Here is a 13,071-nt window from a genome sequence, read left to right on the forward strand (position 1 = left end):
TGGTGTATCCAAGGTTTCATAACCAGTTGGAATTAGAAATCAGCTTTTCATTTAATTCTGAAGTGTTAGTCATAACTTTTTGAAGGGCCAGAAAACAACAAATAATTCTTTTTTTTGAAACAGAGTCTCACTCTGTTGCCCTGGGTAGGGTGCCCTGGCATTGTTGTAACTCACAGCCACGTTAAACTCTTGGGCTCGAGTAATCCACCTGCCTCAGCCTCAGCCTCCTGAGTAGCTGGGACTACAGGCACTCACTACAATACCCGGCTAATTTTTCTGTGTTTAGTAGAGATGAGGTCTGGCTCTTGCTCAGGGTGATCTCAAACTCATGAGCTCAAGGTGATCCACCCTCCTCGGTTCCCAGAGTGCTGGGATTAGAGGCGCTAGTCACTGTGCCCTACAAATTTTTCAGAATAACTTTTGGAAAATTGTTGGTCAGGCCAATGAGAAGTTGGCAGTTTGCAGACATGGCTTGATCTAGGTTTACCAGTGGTTTTTGTTTCATTTAATTCATTTCTCTCTTTCTTCACATTTTTAAGTGTGTTGTTCAGGACTGTTAAGTGCATTCCCATTGCTGTGTGCCCGCTCTCCAGAGCTTTTTAATTTCCCTGCATCCCCAGCCTCCAAAGACCACCAATCTCCTTTCTATCTCACTCTAGTTACGTCAGAGAAGTAGTTACGTCCTCTCTTTTTTCGCTTTTGTCTTCTACACTATCAGACTGTGCTTGCTCAGTTCCTTCTATCAGGGATGCCCAACCCGTGGCCCGTGGACCACATGCAGATTATTCGAGGAGTGTTGTGCTGATCTTCGATGTCAGGTATCACAAAAAGTATGCATGGACCTTTGGTTTTGCTCGTCAGCTTTTGGGCATTTACTGTGTGGCCCAAGACAACTATTCTTTTTCCAATGCAGGTGGCAGAAAAGAGAAAAGGTTGAGAGTCCCTGCACACTCTCTCCAAAGTTCCTCTCCCTTCCTGGTTGTCTTCCAAACAGGCCCTGAGACAAGAATTTTAGTGCAGGTACTTTGTTTCAGAAGTTATCCCAGCAAACAAAGATATGGGAGTAGAGAAGAGACACCAGTAAGGAAAAGCCGGTAGAAGTGTGTTATCAGTAGGAAGTGCCCTGTGGGAGGCTGGAGCTCAGTCCCACGGGACCTGGGAGAGACAGTGGGACACAGCTCAGAGGTGCGAGGAGGCGAGGGTATCTGTCCACCAACTCCCCGTCATCACTGGCTGAGGGCTTTTGCTAGGGTGTTAATGCCACGGCATTTCCAGGCTGCCCACTGCATGTTCTAGGGACAGACGGGTCTCAGGTGGACGGTGCCCATGCTGACAGGGGAGGTCTGAGGGCCACTCAAACCCTCTGCTCTCTGCCTTTCTCACTCTACACAGGCTCACTGGTGTAGCTCAGCAATACGAGTGCTTTCTGTCACTGTCTGTGGGCTGACAACTTCCAAATCTACGGCCCTGATTTTTTTCCTCTGGAGAAAATTCTTACTGGACAATTGCTTCTGGGGGAGGCTATGGCACTTCAGTGTCACAGAATCTCTTCCTGCTCCTGCAGTTCTAACTAGGGCCGACAGTACCCTCACCCTCCTGCTACAGCCTCTCCTCCCATCCTGGACTGTAATTGCCCCGGTCTTCTGGGCATTCTCCTCCGTCCCCACTCTCCATCACTTCTCATGGCTAATCAGTTATTAAAACCTGTCACTTTTAATTCCTTAGAAGCTCTCTAATCCATCGCTTCCACCAGCAGTTATTTTCTCAGTTCAGGTTCTTATCCTCTCTCACCTTGACCATCACAACCTTCTCCTAACTGCCCACCTCCTGCCTGCAATTTAAACTTCATCCAGGCCATGCCCTAAGCAGCAGGAAGGGTGACCTTCTTCAGTTGTAAATCAGGTCACATCGCTCCCCTCTTTGAATTTAACCTTTGTTTTATTAGTTATGGAAAACTTGTTTCCAGAGAAAGCGGTAAACAATAGGAATTAACTGTGTCTTAAATATTTGGGAGATTAGACTTATATAAAACTGTTTGGAAATAGGGTGTTTCCAAAGAGGAAGCTTTTGAGAAACAATTTAATTTTTTAAATTCGTTCTGGTCCATTCACAATCTCTCTAACTTGATTATATTTGTAGTCTGCATTTCTCTAGTAATTTGTTTATTCCATCTAGGTATTCACATTCATAGACAGAGTAACTCATAATATTCTTTTTTATTTTAAATTTCTATTCCATAGATGGAGCTGTTTGCAAAGTATCCAGCTCTATAATAAGACAAAATAGATGCGCGCATGGCTGGAGACTTTCTGGACATCCCTCATATAGTCTTTCCCCTGTATTTCCTGGATTTGTTTATTTGTAAATTTCCCATCCTCCCCATCCAGTCTCACCACAAATATTCCTTATTAAGTTTTTCAAGGAACTCCCTTCTGGTTGGTTTTACTTCAGTACTGCTACTTGCCATTACTTCTGTTTTTCATAATTTCATAGCTTTCTGCCATATCTCAAGACTTCCTTTGTCTATGGCTTATTGGATTCATTGTCCCACTGTTTTTTCATATTCTTTGTTTGACGGCTAGCTTCCTTTCTTTCCCACCTTTTGGTTTCTTGGTGTATGTTTTAAGCCAACATTTTCTTCTAGCTACTGCTTTATGTCCCCCAGAATGTGAAGGGTGGTGCTTCGTTGGTGTGCATTCCTGAATATTTCTTAATTCAGCGTGTTGTGGAGTAGGGGAGTGGGACTACTGACAAAGGACAAATCCCTCCGGAGGCAGATGCCTTAAGAATGAAGCAAAAAGATCGTAGGACATACCGAAATGTAGAATGCTGCCGTGTGTGTGAATGTGAGCAGTGTTTTGGTCTATTTTCAAACCTCACCCTTGGCCAAGGTAGAAAAGGACTTTTGAATGAATGAAAAATGAGAGGTTGGTGATTCTAATTCGTTTAAACATTAACTGGACTGTTCTGAGATTATCTTTCTGTGCTGGATAATCAGAGATAAGTTTTTGTGAGACTTCTTTCATATGTGTTGCTATTAAATAAGAGAAGCAAAACCTTTTATTATTAAATAATACGATTCACTATCTTGATTACATTAACTTTATTTAGTTTTATCTTATAAATGTCACATTGCTTTTATTACACTTAAAAATTAAATTTTATGCTGGATGTCAGGCCTATTTGTCGTTAGCAGTTTGTGCTTTTATTTTTTTTTCATATTTGATTTTTGCTTTTATTTTTCTAGAGATGAAGTGTCGCTTTGTCACTCAGGCTGGAGTGCAGTGGCAGGATCATAGTTCACTGTAACCTTGAACTCCTGGGCTCAAGCAGTCCTCCTGGCTCAGTCTTGAGCAGCTGGGTCTGCAGGCATGTGCCATCATGCCCAATTAATTCTTTTATCTTTTGGTAGAGATGGGGTCTTGCTATGTTGCCAAGGCTGGTTACATGCATTTTTTAAAACTATAAAATTTATTTAGAATATGAAAAGCATAAATTAGGTTATTAAAGATCTTCTGTTTTTCACAGAAAAATTCTAGAGTCTTTTGAGAAGTAGCAATTTACAAATGAGTCAATATCACGTCTGTTGAATGAGCAGGCAGTGGATGTGCAAGAGGCAGCAGGGAGCTGTGCTGAGAATTAGGGGACCTGAAGGTTTATTTCTAGATCAACCTTGAGCCATCTGGGTGAGCTCAAATGAATCTCTTTCATTTCTTGGGCTACAGTTTTATTATTATCATAACATTAGGGACTGATGTAGCTGATGGTCCCCCAGGAGTGTTTCTTAGAACACCCAGCTCCTCAAAGAGTGGTCGCAAAAACAGGGTTCTCTTTTCAAATAGTTTGGGAATGCTGCATCTTTTATCTGGCTTTAGAAGACAACTCTTGAACAATGGCATATTTAGGAGAGGTCCTACAGAAATGACACTTGGTTAACTCTGTTTAATATAGTGCGCTTTGAAGATTTACTTGACATAAGAACATATTTCTAAATGGATGGCATCTGTTAACATTGTTCAGAACATACAGGCCATGGCCACACTGTGATGAGTCTGCAGTGAATCCCTCCAGCCTGGGGTCCAATCACTGGTCCTGGGAGAGGTTTTAAGCATAGTTTCAAAATTTGAGGGCTTCACCTTTTAGGACATTTTTAGTTAATTCATTTGGATTTTATCCAATTTTTTTTTATCTGGAGGTAGCACTTTGTGCTTCTCTTTTAAATTAAATACATAAAGTTTAATCATGATTTCCAATGATATTTAAGATGTTCTTTCTAGATTTATTTTTTTTCCTCACATTTTTCAAATTGAATTTATTGAGAACCAAGGCCCTCAATGAACTGTTGTTTATGTGGGTCATATCCACTGATATTCACTTTGCTAGAAATTATACAATATTTATTAACTTATTTAAAAATAATATTAATAAGCTTATTCAATGTTCACAACAACAATATTTCTGAAAATAACTATATTTCCAAAACAAATAAAAATAGGGAAGAATGGCATTGTGTTACAGTTTTTTGTTTCTTTTTTTTTTTTTTTTATGGTATAAATTTTATTCCAGGTCTAAGTCCAAAGGCAAGAGAAGAATGATGTTCCAGCTTAAAGACAGGCTAAAAGAGAGATTTCTTTCCTGCTCAGCCTTTTATCCTATTCATGATTTTATCTGATTGGATGAGGACCCCACTCATCCAATATACTTTTTTTTTTTTTATTAAATCATAGGTGTGTACAATAATGCATTTATGGAGTACAATGTGCTGGTTTTATGTACAATTTGAAATACTTACAACAAACTGGTTAACACAGCCTTCACTGCACTTTCTTAATTATTGTGTTAAGACATTTATACTCTACACTTAGTAGACTTGACATGCACCCTTGTAAAATGCACCATAGGTGTGGTCTGACCAGTTACCCTCCCTCTACCCATTCTCGCCCCTCCCCTCTCTTCCCCTCCTCTTTCTAGATTTAATACAAGTCTCACTTTATTATTCTCAAAAATGGAACACTGGAATATAGCATATGCACATCACACACATGTGCCTGTGCCAATGTACATTTCAAAGGAATATTGTGCTTTCTATCATATGTCTTGATTTACAAATAATTCATAATTATAGCTATATTGAATAATTACAAATTAAGAAATAGAAGTAGCACATTAATTTATCTGTTTTATAACTTACGGTAATTTTAGTAACCATATTTTCAGTAACACACCTTACAAGATGCATTCTGTAAGGTAAATAATTCCATATGCATAATAACATCTCTGTTTATACTGATAAAGCCGTTCCACTTTTTCTGACAAATGAAGTGGGTTTGGCTGATGGGTTTTACAATGAGGCCTGACTTGAGCAATTAGGTCACTCAGGGGACTTTTCCATTTATTGATTTGCAACTCTGAAATTTTGACAAAAGATTGTATTGAAGGCATGTAATGTCTCAGGACATTTTATTCAAACACTTTATTTGCAAAGGTGTAAAGAAATGGGCACTATTTTTATTTTCTAAAATTTTGCATAGATCTCTTAGTGAAAGAGTAATAAACCTAATTTATAGTATTTGACTACTTCTGGTAAGCCTCTTTGCCATTCCTCCCAGAAATTGAGATATTGAACAATTCTAGTGATTGGGTTACAAATCCTTTTGCAAGTTTGGGGGTTTCCAATCAGGAGCTTTCAGCAAAACTGAAGGAGGCTTAACTAAACTCATAACTGATAGAATCATTAAAAGATTTTTATCATGGAAGACATGTATTTGACATATATTTTTCAAAGGAATATTGTGATTCCTTTGTGATTTTGACATATATTTGTAAAGTTTAAATAATTAAATGCCACTGCTATTACAAAACTCCTTCCAATTATACATTCTTGTTTGTGAGAATAAGCTTTTATAGTGACTATAATAAAAAAAGTAAATAGAATCCATAATTAGACACATAGCTTTTTTTCAACAAAAAATATTTATGAACTTTATATCTACAAATATATGAATTGGGGTACCATTTATAGAGAAACAGGCTCATATGTGGGCAGCTTCAGGACCCATAAATCATCCCAGCCCTTGAATATTAAGAAGGCTTTAAAACTGGAATGGGCCATGGTAGAAGTCCAGGCAAATATCTCAGGAAAGATAAACAAAACAAACAAAAAAAAAAACAACAGAAAACAAAACAAACAAAGGGCCAACTTTGGTATACTGACTGCCAGCACAGCTAAGCTCTGATTTCACATTTTGTAACTCTTCCAGTGAAATTCCAACTTTCTGCAATACTTGGCTCCTACTATAAAGGAAAATTAGTCAACTTACTGGAAAATGTGCCTTCTCATGCCATACTATTCTTTAACAAACCTGTCTGTGGATCATCTAATGCGCTAGAGTAAGTTTCAGTAGAAACTTACATGAGGATGGACATGTTCTTTATGTGAACTGTTCCATAGAATATCCAGCAGCCACATGTGTTTATTGAGCACTTGAAATATATTTGGAGCAACTGAGGAACTTACATAAGTTTAATTTAACTCTCTTTAACTTTAAACTCTCATAAGTTTAATTTAATTTAACATTCAAATACCCACATTGGACTTGGCTACCATATTGGACAAATAGCTCCAGGATAATATACAACCCAGACTCTATAAAGTTAAATGTTAACTTTTCAAAGACTGATACATTGGAAATGATTTATTTTCAGCATTACTACAGGGTAATAAGACTGTTCAACTACCCTATAGTGTATTAACCAGTTTTATATTTAATGATCTTATCTCAACCTTCTTTCTTTCACTGGCAATAAGTGCTACAGTCTTGACTCTACTTTGAACCAGCTTTGCCATCCTGTTGTTTCTGCCATTAATGAGTTTCTGCTATTAACTGTCACTTGTTCCCTATATGTTTATGAGGAAATATTGCTTTTGAAATTTTAAAAATGATACTGTTATGTTACTTCCCATCTGACTGCACTTACTATATACTGAGTTCAGCTAGTCTTCACATTTTGCCTCTGGATATGATCCAGAAGCACCCTTTAATCACCTAAATTTGTTTGTGATTCTAATTCTTTTTTGGATTATCTATGAGGGAAAAATGTAGATTTTAGAGTTAGAGAGAGTGGATTAAAATTCTACCTCTGCCACATATATCACTACATAATCTAAAAAATATATTGATGGTAAAAGTAATAAGAACTACCTAATATGGTTGCTAGGAGGAACAAATGAGTACTTTGCTCAGTGTAGTGCCTAGTAATTAATTACAAATGTCTGATGAAAACCAATCATTTTACTAGTCCGAAGTTTCTAGCCCTATATGCTATATGTATTGGCTTTGTGTTTTGCAGAATTTCCCATTCTGGAGGTTTCATCTATTCCCATCTTTTGCCGAATGGCATTCACTGAAGCCACTGTTATATCTGAATGGTGTGCCTACCAAACTTTGTATGTTGAAGTACTAATCACCACTACCCTGGAACATGACTATATTTGGAAGTAGGTCTTTAAAAAGATAACTAAATTAAAACAAGAGCTTTATGAGGGACTCTAATTTAATATGACTTTAACAAGAGGAGAAAATTGAGACACAGGCATGTACAGAGGAAAGACTATAGGAAAACTTAGGGAGAAAATGGCCATCCACAAGTCCAAGAGAGTGGCCTCAGAAAGCAGCCCCGTGGATACCTTCAGCTCAATCTTCAGAACTGTGAGAACATAAATTTCTATTGTTTAATCCACCTGGTCTATGGTACTTTGTTATATCAGCACTACTTAACAAACTAGTATATCTACTTAAACATTAAACATCTACATAGTACGACCCTAATTTAGTAATTATTTATAATTTACCATAAATAAATACCAAATATTGAAGTGAAATATCAGAAAGATAAAACAGGGGACTTTGCAATCTGAAGAATTGCTGCAGAGCCACCATTTGGTTAGGGGAAGTGTCAAAGAAAGAGAGATATGAATACCCAAAATGATGACTATAAAGTTTTATCCTGGGCTGTCCCATCACGTCAACTCAACAACTCATGGAATTTTTAAAAGGAATATATTATATAACTATGGCTGAGTAACAAACTACTCAACATTTTGTAGCTTAGAACAATAAGCTTTTATTATTTCCATGTATCTATGGGATTGGCTAGATGGTTCTGATGATTTGAGCTGTTATTGCTCATAAGAACCTGGTCTACTGGTGAGTCAGCTTGAGGTTGACTGGTTTAGAATGGCGTTGACCTGAAAAATTCAGCTTTATTTCTAATGGTCTGTTATCATTTTATAAGCTAACTCAGGCTTCTTTTCCTGGTGGTAACCAAAAAATAGGAGCAAATGTGGAAGAAAGCAAAGTGTCTTAGACCCAAGCTCAAAACTGGCACATAATTATACTCATTCCATTGTCCAAAGCTAATCCCAAGGCCAGCCCAGACTCACTGGGAAATCTCTTAGTAAGAGAAATGGCAAAGTCACTTTGGAAAAAGAGTAGATTCAAGAAGAAACAGAGAATTGGGACCCTTTTTGTAGTATACTAAATGATGAGCTGAGTGAATATTATATTTTAATGTTTTTGGAAATGTTGCACTTTATTTATTTTTGCATCAGTACTTTCTTGGTACATCTTTACATATCCTCAGAACAAAATGTGTTTTGAAAGATGTGAAATGTGGAAAATTGGTCATTCCATGGATTGAATTCTCATTCTCTTCAGTGTCCACCTAATGCAAACAGTTATTTTAAGTATGTTAGTGTTGCCAACAGATAAAGATTATCTTTGTTTTCATAGAGGAAATGGGGCTTTAATACTTTGGGTGGGGGAGAAAGTTTAAGAGTTGGGTTTAAGAACAAGGACCACATGAATCATTCCTCAATGCATATCTTTTGAGAAAGCTCACAGTGGAAACTGGAGAGGAAATTAACAAACCTGTTAAATATCTAAAGATGAGGTCCATGAGACCAAGTTGTAATCAGAATCAGGGAATAGCCTGGCAGGGTTAGGTGCCAACCCTCTTCACTGGAGCAAAGAGTTGCCCTTGTCATTGATTGTTTGAAGTGAAATATTAGAAAGACAAAACAGGGGACTTTGCAATCTGAAGAATTGCTGCAGAGCTACCATTTGATCAGGGGAAGAGTCAAAGATCCCTACAGCAGGGGTCTGCAAACTGTGTCTGGATAGGGCCACACAGCAGCTATTCTCAGTAGGCCATATGGTTTCTGTCACAACCACCCAACTCTCCCCTTCAAGTATAAAAACAGCTAAAGACAACAAATAAAGAAAACTTTATTTATCAAAAATAGGTATTTGGCCAGACTTGGCCCAGAAGCCATGGTTTGTCGATTCCTGCTCTATAAGAAAATTCTTTAGCAGTCACTGAAATGTAAATAATTGAGCAAGCAACAGACTACTGGTATTAAAGACTCAAGTGAATAAAGTAAATGAAGGTAATCACTCAGCAGAGGAAAATAAGACACTTCTAGAAAATACAGAAATTGGCTCAGTGCCCATAGCACAGTGGTTATGGCACTAGCCACATACACCGAGGGTGGCAGGTTCAAACCCGGCCCAGGCTAGGTAAACAACAATGACACTGCAACAAAAAATAGCCAGGTGTTGTGATGGGCACCTGTTGGCCCACCTACTCCAGAAACTGAAGCAGGAGAATCACATAAGCTCAAGAGTTTGAGGTTGCCATGAGCTGTGACGCCACAGCACTTTACTAAGGGCGACATAGTGAGCCTCTCTTAAGAAAAAATAAAAATACAGAAATTAAGCTATGAGCCACTTGAGAGGTGCTTTAAATGTATTGGGAGAAGTTATTAGATCCTATGTCAGGGAAGACATAACAAATATAGAAACAAATAAAACACCCCCTCATGGTTCAGGGTTAGAAAAATGTGATTCTTCCAGATAGGTCTTGAAACAACTGATTGTGGGATATGCCACAAGCTACGTTCCTTGGAGACTGCAGGCCAGGCCTGATTTTCATGAGCCTTTATTGATAATCACTCATTGGCCATTTTCTGTAGAAAACTGTTCCTTCCTATGAAGAAATGGAGATAACAAATGACAACACAACAGATTTATCAAAATTTTACGATATCTTCAAGTAAATAAATGTTATCAAACATGAACAGAAAAATCAGCAAAGATGTTTGGGGGGCATAAAGACCAAGATAAAAAATAAGCATTTTTCTAGAGAAGAGATTGCATAAAGTTTACCATCAGAATTTAAATAAAAAAAAGAATAAGTAAAATAATAAATGAAATGCTGATATGAAGTTTGCTTGTTGTTTTGGGAGAGCTAAAAAATGTGGAAAAGAAAGCAAATAAATAAAACAATCAAACAACCTAGAACAAGGTTTTGGGACCCAAGAGGTCTATGTAAATGTTACAAATATTTTCCAGGAATTTCATGAAATTTTCATTGTGAAAACAAAAGGTTTTAGAGAAGCTAAATTCAACAAAGAGAAGATGCAATGTACAGGTAAAAGAGAAAAAAAATCAGCAATTAAGGAGAGCATGGAACCGTTCCATACAGAAGGCAGAAAACTGGAGTGATAGCAACACTTAGCTGAGAGTACCAATAAAGTTACAGTTTATTATAAATTCTGAAAGACCTAGAGGAAACTTGTGTTTACAAAAAAAAAAAAAATGACATTTTGAATAATTGCACTGGGCAGCCGAAATAACTGGCAAATCACCAGAGTGAGAAGATAAAATAAATCAGAGATGACAGATGATATATATCTCCTGGATATAATCTTCGTTAACAATAGCTAGAAAAGATTGAGGCCATTTCCCATCTACACTGAGTGATGAGGTGTCAACCAAGCATGTGCTGGAAGAATAAATACAGCACGTGAGTTTTGCTCACTGCATCAGCAAAGCTCTCCCAGAAAATGAGTATGAAACTTTGCAGGACAATGTAGGGACTCTGGAAGGACATAAAGACAGGGTTCTGTGAAAGAGGCTGATTCAGGAAGAGAAGGCATGGGGAAAGAGAGAGCAAGACCAATTGGCTTCAGAGGGGATAAAATTTAGAGGCGGAGAATTTTAAAAATGGAGGAAGAACAACAAATTAGAAATATCCATATGTAATTCATGGTAAGAAAACCCATCACTGCTTAAGATAAAAATTATTACCACTGTACAAAAGGAAAAATGCTTCAAAAACCAGGGACTCTAAAAAAAAATGTAGAAATACTTGATTCTGAAATATCCCAAAACAATCTTTCGCAAATCGGTGGGGAAACCACATTATGTGTTAGAATCATCTAGAGTGTGTCTTGAAACAAAGGATGCCTGGACTCATTCCTGAGTATCTGATTCAGTAGATCTACAGGGAGGTCTGAAATTGTTTATTTTTAAGAAATTTTCAGGTGATGCTGATCCTGGTGGTGTAAGGATCACCCCTAAGAGAACCACTGCTTGAATGCAATCCTGGTTGTATGTTAGAACTGCCTGGGTCCCTTTAGACCTATTCAATTAGAATCTCTGTTGCTAGGCAGTGCCTATGGCTCAGTGAGTAGGGCACTGGCCCCATACACTGAGGGTTGTGAGTTCGAACCTGGCTCTAGCCAAACTGCAACAAAAAAATGAGCCGAGCATTGTGACGGGCACCTGTAGTCCCAGCTACTTGAGACACCAAGGCAAGAGAATCACCTAAGCCCAAGAGCTGGAGATTGCTGTGAGCTGTGATGCCACGGCACTATACCAAAGGCGACAAAGTGAGACTCTGTCCCCCCAAAAAACAAAACAAAACAAAAAAAAATTTCTGTTGCTAAAAAAAGACATGATTTCATTGTTTTTATTATTGAATAGAATTCTATTTTTTATATATAAAATCTATATTATACGTGTCTATTATACACATATAATATATGTCATTTTTTAATCCAATCATTTGCTGATAGACACTTGGGTTGATTCCACACTATTAGGCCTAGACTAAGACAGAAAAATGCCAATTAACTCCTGGCAAATTTCTGGGCCACAAGCCCTCAACAAAATGGAGTAAGTCTGGTTCACTCCCAAGATAGATGAGAAAGTACTCACTGACTTGTTGCTTTGCTAACTCCCTGAGAAATGGACTGGGAGGTACCAACTGTCCCCAGACTGACCTTTAAGAAATATCAGGTGGGAAAGTACTGAACCAAAGATGTATGACTAACTAACCCCAAAATTCTGTTTCTGTACAATGCTTGCTAACCTACCCAATGCATCTGGACAGCCTGCGTGCCAACCAGGATGCAGACTAAGCCTTAAAAACCTGACCTGCTAAGCACCAAGGGCTGCTCTCATGTTGGACACTGAGGCAGTTGCCAGCCGGCTCTTCTTCTTTTTTTTTTAATATATTATTTTATTTTATTTTATTTTTGCAGTTTTTGGCCAGGGCTGGGTTTGAACCTGCCACCTCTGGCATATGGGGTCACTGCCCTACTCCTTTGAGCCACAGGCACTGCCCCCGGCTCTTCAATAAAAGGACTCCTCTTTAAATTTGACTTGTTTGGTGGTATGGTCTGTGAGAGACTCCTGGGCATAACACATACCTTTGTGAATAATGCCATGATAAACCTACCAGTGCATGCTTTTTATTTTTTGGACAAAGTCTCACTCTGTCATCCTGGGTAGAATGTGGTGGCATCACAGCTCACAGCAACCTCAAACTCTTGGGCTAGGTTTTATTTATTTATTTATTCATTAGTAGAGACATGCTCTTGTTCTTGCTCAGGCTGTTCTCAAACTCCTGAGCTCAAGCAATTCACCTGTCTTAGCCTCCCAAAATGCTATGATTACAAGTGTGAGCCAACATGCCCAGCTTGCTACTGATTTTTGTACATTGATTTTGTATCCTGAAACTTTACTGAATTAATTTCTCAGGTCTCTGAGAGATTTGTTTTGGTTTGGTTTTTGGTGAAGTCTTTATGATTTCCTAGATATATGAACATATTATCAGTGAATAAAGATGTGTTACCTTCCTTTTTTCTAATTTAAATGACTTTTATTTCTTTCTCTTGCCTAACTGTTTGGGCTGGGGCTTCCAGTACTATGTTTAATAAGAATG

This window comes from Otolemur garnettii, unplaced genomic scaffold (assembly GCF_000181295.1).
Source record: "Otolemur garnettii isolate 467f Iridium unplaced genomic scaffold, OtoGar3 scaffold00025, whole genome shotgun sequence".
NCBI classification, from domain to species: domain Eukaryota; kingdom Metazoa; phylum Chordata; class Mammalia; order Primates; family Galagidae; genus Otolemur; species Otolemur garnettii.